A 6,854-nucleotide genomic window follows, 5' to 3' on the forward strand; every position below is an offset into this window, starting at 1 on the left:
GAAAAAATCCTTGTAACATGAATAAGTTTAAAGGAAAATGCTGTGCCTTGAGATGTATATGCGACATCTCCATAAACCTTTTAGCAGTATTGCTCCAGCAAGCCCCACCTTATTCCTAAAGGCGGTTTCTCCTCACTCAGTAAACAAGGCACACAATGGGTATTACCCGGAGATGTTCCATTGCCCAGGGAGGGGCAGGAGACAAATGTTTTTCTCTTTCTTGAGATTTAAGAGAATGGTGATGACCTTTAACCATAAGCAGCCTTTAGGCACTTGTTTAACAAAGCACATTCTGCACCGCCCAAAATCCTTTTAACCTTAAGTCACCACGGCACATGTCTCTTGCAAGGACAAGGTTGGGGTTAGGGTCACAGATTAACAGCATCTCAAATACAGAACTAAATGGAGTCTCTTATGCCTATTTCCTTCTATATAGACACAGTAACAGGCTGATCTCTCTTTCTTTTCCCCACAATGTTGGCCATACTAAAGACTATTAGTGTTGTTATTATTGCTGCCTACTATAGTTGCACTTGAGGTAGTTAGTGTGGAGGGTAATGCGTAATTCAAATCTGTATTCACCTTCCCACCCAACTCAGCCCTTAAGAAGTGGACGCCTGGACTTCTCCTCCCTCCTCTGGTGGTATCTCCCAGGAGAGGATTGTATTAATACTCTCAGATTTCTACCCTATTTCCAAAAGTGGTTTCTCCCATTAAAAGTTGTACCACCCTTCCTGCAGCCTACTACTCATTCAGATGTCTCTCAGACTTTCAGGGTGGTTTCACTCAAGAGATGACTCCCATAGTGACCTTTCCACCTTTTCCCTGAATGGCATCTCCAAAAAGTGGACTGTACTATCCTGATTCCTCCTATCATCTGCTTGTGGTTTCTCCCAGGATCCTCTTCTCTTGGTGATTTTTGCCTGGCTCCTCTATTCCTTGGTGGTTTCTTCCAGCAGGGAATTACTATCTTCAGTGTCCTGTATTCAGAAGGGTAACTTAGCTTTTCTAAATATAACATACAGCGCCAGAACCACATTTCCAGTAACTTTCTCCTCCAGAATAGAAGCCTAGTCAGACGAGGGTCACACTCCAGCGTCCTATGTAACTATACCTGCCTCGCTCTAGGAAATCCTGCCGGTGGCCAATTCCTCTGCTCTACGGAACGGATTTGCTTCCAAGATGGCGGCCCACACGAACAAATACCATAAGGGCGCGGCCATGTTCTCTGCCGTACAGCGCCACATTACGGAAACTGCGCTGTGTCTGCGCCCTGTTGACTGTTCGCTGAAATTGGCTTCCAAGTTTATTCAGAGCATGCGCCATATCAACAGCCTACAAAGGGGAGGTGCTAGAAGTCGGACCGGAAGTGGAAGCGGTCCTCCAAGGCTTTTTTGCCGCTGGTGTCAGGAGTATTTTCATATCCCAATACAGAGAAATCTTTGAGGTGATTTTGGTTGGTCACGACTGGGGTTTCTGTGGAGCCAGTAATAGGGGGTGTCGAGGTTGCTTGTGGAGTTAGAGATTGTTTTGAGGGTTCGGTGATGGGGTTCTGTGGCGTACGTTGTTGTGACGGATTTCTCGGGTCATTGATGGGGCTCTTTGGGATGAGTGATTGAGGGTTGGGGGTCAGTGATGGGAGTCTGTGGTCAGTGACATAACCTGTAGGGTCAGCTATGGTGATCGGTGAGGAGTGTAATCAGCTTGCTTTCTAACCTGAGTTGAAAGTTCAGCGTTTTAATTTTCAGTCTTCTTTAATATAAAAATTCTCAAGTTTTGGTGAATCTTTGTATAAAAAATTGTTCAAATCTAAGTGTTTTTTTCTTTGATCCATGAGTTATTTAGAAGTTCCTTTTCTGTTTTAAGTAATGTCTGTTTAATGCTCAAATTGAAAAGTTGCCTTATGACCTACTTCATGGACAGTTTTCATGAATGTCACATCTATTACATAAAAACGGTGTACTATGTTCTCTGATTGTATTGTTATAGATATTAATTAAGCATATATTTAAAAAATATATCTGTCTCCTCACAGATTGTCTGCTTAATTAATTAGAGGAAGGTAAAGTAGTCACTCTGGAAAGGTTCTTTGTCCATTTGCCCTTCCTTCTTCTTCTGCTTTATATATGTGAAATTATGTTATTAGGAACAATTGTGTGCACTTTATTTATTTATTTTGAGATGGAGTCTCGCTCTGTCGCCCAGGTTGGAGTGCAGTGGCGTGATCTCAGCTCACTGCAACCTCTGCCTAGTGGGTTCAAGCGATTCTCCTGCCTCAGCCTCCAGAGTAGCTGGGATTACAGGCGCGTGCCACCATGCTCAGCTAATTTTTTGTATTTTTTAGCAGAGAGGGGATTCACCATTTTGGCCAGGCTAGTCTCAAACTCCTGACCTCAAAGTGATCCACCTGCCTCGGCCTCCCAGAGTGCTGGGATTACGGGCATGAGCCACTGCGCCCGGCCTATGTGCATTTTTAATACGTTATAGATATGACTAAGTAGCTCAAAATATAACAATTCAAGCTCTACCAACAATTTATAAAATAATTCATTTTCCCAAATGCTTTTCCACCAATGGATATTGTTGCATTTCAAAAGTTTTTAAAATTTTGAGGGAAAATTATATCTAATTGCTCCGATGCATTTTCCAGTTACTAAAGTTGACATCTTTTTGGTTAATTGCCATTTGTTTCCTTTTCTGTGATTTTTCATATCTTTTGTCCTACTTTTTTTTTGTGATATATTTTAACATAAAATTAGGAAATATCATCTAATCAAAAGTATCTGATTTTTCTGCTATAGTGTCTGTGTTTCCTCCTACGTGTAATAAGATCCCTCCTAGTCCACGACAGTGTTATACACATATATACTTCTAAAATTTATTTCAATAATCTTTGGGATTTCACAAATACACATAATTAAGTGATCAGTCCTGCTGGCATTTGCTTACAGTGAATACTGTGTGATGGAGATCTAGTTTGTTTTTTTCCAGGTGGCTAGCCAGTTATATCACTGCCACTTATGCAATGAATGTGTTATGCACACTCATTTAAATACCACTTTTGTCACATATATAGATCAATATTGTCTGGTATATTTATTGTTTTACTTGTTTTAATTACATTGTTTTTATATTGTTTTAATATCTGATAATGCATGGTAATCGCTGATATGTATTGTATGCTTTTTGTGTGCCAGGGAGGTGTTGAGCACTTTACAAGTATTATCTCATTTAATTTTTGTAACTTTGAGATCAGCATTTTCATCCTCATTTCTGAAATTAAAAGTGAAGAAATGGCTGGGCACGGTGGCTCATGCCTGTAATCTCAGCACTTTGGGAGGCCGAGGTGAGCGGATCATGAGGTCAGATCGAGACCATCCTGGCCAACATGGTGAAACCTCGTCTTTACCAAAAGTTAGCTGGGCGTGGTGGCACAAGCCTGTAATCCCAGCTACTCGGGAGGCTGAGGCAGGAGAATTGCTTGAACCTGGGAGGCGGAGGTTGTAAGCCGAGATGGCACCACTGCACTCCAGCCTGGCAACAGAGCGAGACTCCGTCTCAAAAAAGAGTGAAGAAACTTCTGTTCTCGTAGGTGAAAAGTGGTAGAGCTGCAGTTCAAAAAATCTGCAGTGATGTTACTCCATCTCTCGTGACTTTTCCCATATTTCACTGTAACTAATACCTATCACAGGTTTTGTTAAATTTTATGTTCTCCACAGTGCTGCTTCTCAAAGTGTGGTCCCTGTACTGACAGCATCAGCGTTTCCTGGGCACTGGTTAGAAATGAAACTTCTTGGGTTCTACTTTTGACCTACTGAATCAGAAACTGTGGAGTAGGGCTAAGTATTTTTAACTGTGTTTCATTTAACAGGTCCTCCAGGTAACTTGAATGTGTACCTGTTTGAGAACCACTGCTTTGGTTTCTAGCTCAGGGACCTGCACCTTGATGTATCCAGGAAGTGCTTATGTGGTGAATATTAAATGACTGACTATGGGAACATTGTCTTTCCAGATTTCTGGGTGTCTCTGGGGAGCCCCTGGGCCAGATCTTCCTCCAGACTCCAGCCTACCTCTTCAGAGCAGCTCTGCTTGAGTTCACAGATGACTGCCAAGCTTCAGACACCCTAGAGAAAAAGGGTTGAGACCCAGTGTGGCCATGCCAGCTAATTGGACCTCATCTCAGAAATCTTCAGCCCTGGCTCCAGAGGATCAGGGCAGCTCCTGTGAGGTGAGGAGGAGTCGTCCCAGGGGGTGGAAATTCAATCCAGGAGTAGAAAGCTCTGAGCTGTCACTAGAACCTCATAACTGAGGGAGGCACCTAGGCCACAGGAAGCAGCTGGACTCTAAGACCTGCTGCTCCTGAAACAAATCTTGATCTTCCCATTGAGAATAAGCAACACGTAGGTAATGTCTTCATCTCTGGAGGCCACCTATGTGACAGTGGAGAGGTGCACTGTCAAGAAAAAACTGTTGTTTATTTTGTCATCACACTACATTGATCTTTGGGCTATGGATAGATTTTCCTAGTTAGAAGTCACTTTTCTATGGGATTTTCAAAGTATTTCTCTGTTTCTTCCTAAACTGCCTCCTCAAACACAAATATTTTCTTTCTTTTTTTTCAAATATCTGTTTTTTGGATATGGGTTCTCCATTTTTTTTCCCTCTACTGTTTTCTATTTCTTTGCTGCTCTCTTTTTCAGGAAGCTTTGTCACATTTGCCTTCCAGCTCTTCTTTTGAGTTTCTTGTTACCACCATCAACATTTTAATTCGATGTTTTAATTTTTAATAACTGTAATTTATTTTCTAAATATTCTTTTTGATTAGCATCTTGTTCTTATTTCATGAGTATAATTTTATTTCTTATACCTCTGGAGATATTGTGATAGTGTATTAGGAAAGTTTAGTTTTTTGAATAGGGAATATATACACTTAGTTCAAAAATAATGTTGGTAAAATGGGAATAATAGTAAAAAATAAAAATTAAAAGCCATTAGAAATATAATTAAAGGCAACACACCCTGAAAAGTGTTATAGGGGGCCGGGCGCGGTGGCTGAAGCCTGTAATCCCAGCACTTTGGGAGGCCGAGGCGGGCGGATCACGAGGTCAGGAGATCGAGACCATCCTGGCTAATGCGGTGAAACCCCATCTCTACTAAAAATACAAAAACTCAACCNCACCCACCTCCGTTCCCCACCTACCCCACGTTTCTCAACATAGAGGACCAGTTTTATTCTTTTCTTTGATTGCTTAGTTTTATAAACAAGTAAAAACAGCTACACATTTTTTTCTATTTCACAAAAGGTGCCATAGTAGACTAAATTTTCACACGTTGCTTTTTAAATATTTGTTTGGTAAAATACAGATTATATTATGAACTATGTAGCAGTAGACATTCTTTTGTCTTTCTGTTGCATGTGTAAGTCATAGTAGAATTTCATTTCAGGGTTTTAGTCACAGATAATAAGAATCTTAGCTGAATTTCACTGAACCTGTACTTCTGTTCCTATTGGGAAATTTTATGATTGGGTATCTTAATCATTTTTATCTAGAAGATATCTAGAAGATACGAAGGGTAGATTGAAGCAAAAGTTGTAATTGGTAAAGGTATAATTGGCAGTCACTTTTCTTAGGCAGAGTAAGGAGACTTACTTTTGTGGTTTGAAGATGATTTGATTTTTGCCTGTGCTCAAGTACAATGACAGAGTGTTCTTGATTTTGTCTTCTACCATGGTGGTCAGAGATTGGTCTTGTTTGCTGTTGGTGCTCCAAGAGATTATTTTTGTGTAGCGCCATGGAGAACACCATGAGTTAGCCGGCCCCTGCCAGGCTAGCTTCTAGCAAAACTGAGGTTTTTAACTGATAGTGCCAGGCTAACTCTCAGCAGTCAGGGGCTGCTTTTATCCTCATTTAAAAATAAAGGAATGAGCCAAAAGAAAGCTAGGGATGCAATTTAGGAATAGGTCAAAAGGAATGAGGAATTTAAGGTGAAAATCACTTGAAGTGATGAAGAGGATGGTTCATACTTACAAAAGGAATAATATACAAATAAAAGTTATCAAAGTAATAATGTATCTTTGAACTATATTAAGTAACAATGAACATAAATCTTTAAATATACTATTGGCCATTTTAGTACACTACTCTAAAGCAGACAAATAGAAACCTTTGCCATCATACTGATTCTGTTTTCTGTTTTCTTTCTTTTTTTTTTTTTTTGTTTTCTTTTGATGGAGTCTTGCTCTGTTGCCAGGCTGGAGTGCAGTGGCGCAATCTCAGCTCACTGCAACCTACGCCTCCTGGGTTCAAGCGATTCCCCTGCCTCAGCCTCCCAAGTACCTGGGACTACAGGCGTGCACCACTACACCCAGCTAATTTTTTGTATTTTAGTAGAGATGGGGTTTCACTGTTTTAGCCAGGATGGTCTCCATCTCCTGACCTCGTGATCCATGCGCCTCGGCCTCCCAAAGTGCTGGGATTACAGGTATGAGCCACCATGCCTGACCTTGATTCTGTTTTCTAAGAGCATTAAATTAGAAATAAAAAGTAAGGCCTGGGGCAGTGGCTCACGCCTGTAACTCCAGCACTTCGGGAAGCCGAGGTGGGTGGATCACGAGGTCAGGAGTTCGAGACCAGCCTGGCCAACATGGTGAAACTCATCTGTACTAAAGATACAAAAAATTATTCGGGTATGGTTCCATGCACCAGTAATCCTAGCTACTTGGGAGGCTGAGGCTGAGAATTACTTGAACCTGGGAGGTGGAGGTTGTAGTGAGCTGAGATTGAGCCTTTGCACTCCAGGCTGGGTGACAGGGCAAGACTCCATCTCAAAATAAAATAAAATAAAATAAAAGT

General features: G+C 41.2%; 1 pseudogene across 1 annotated transcript in view; it reads left to right on the forward strand.

The window, feature by feature from the left end:
* LOC108522769 (zinc finger protein 585A-like) overlaps nt 1–6,854 on the forward strand; it is a 47,119-nt pseudogene that overhangs the window by 19,078 nt on the left and 21,187 nt on the right. The window contains exon 2 of the transcript XR_001883594.1: nt 4,013–4,228. The product of XR_001883594.1 is annotated as a zinc finger protein 585A-like (transcript). The remainder of the gene's footprint in view (nt 1–4,012; nt 4,229–6,854) is intronic.

The sequence above is a fragment of the Rhinopithecus bieti genome, unplaced genomic scaffold (genome assembly GCF_001698545.2).
Source record: "Rhinopithecus bieti isolate Rb0 unplaced genomic scaffold, ASM169854v2 scaffold_67983, whole genome shotgun sequence".
In the NCBI taxonomy this organism is placed as follows: Eukaryota; Metazoa; Chordata; class Mammalia; order Primates; family Cercopithecidae; genus Rhinopithecus; species Rhinopithecus bieti.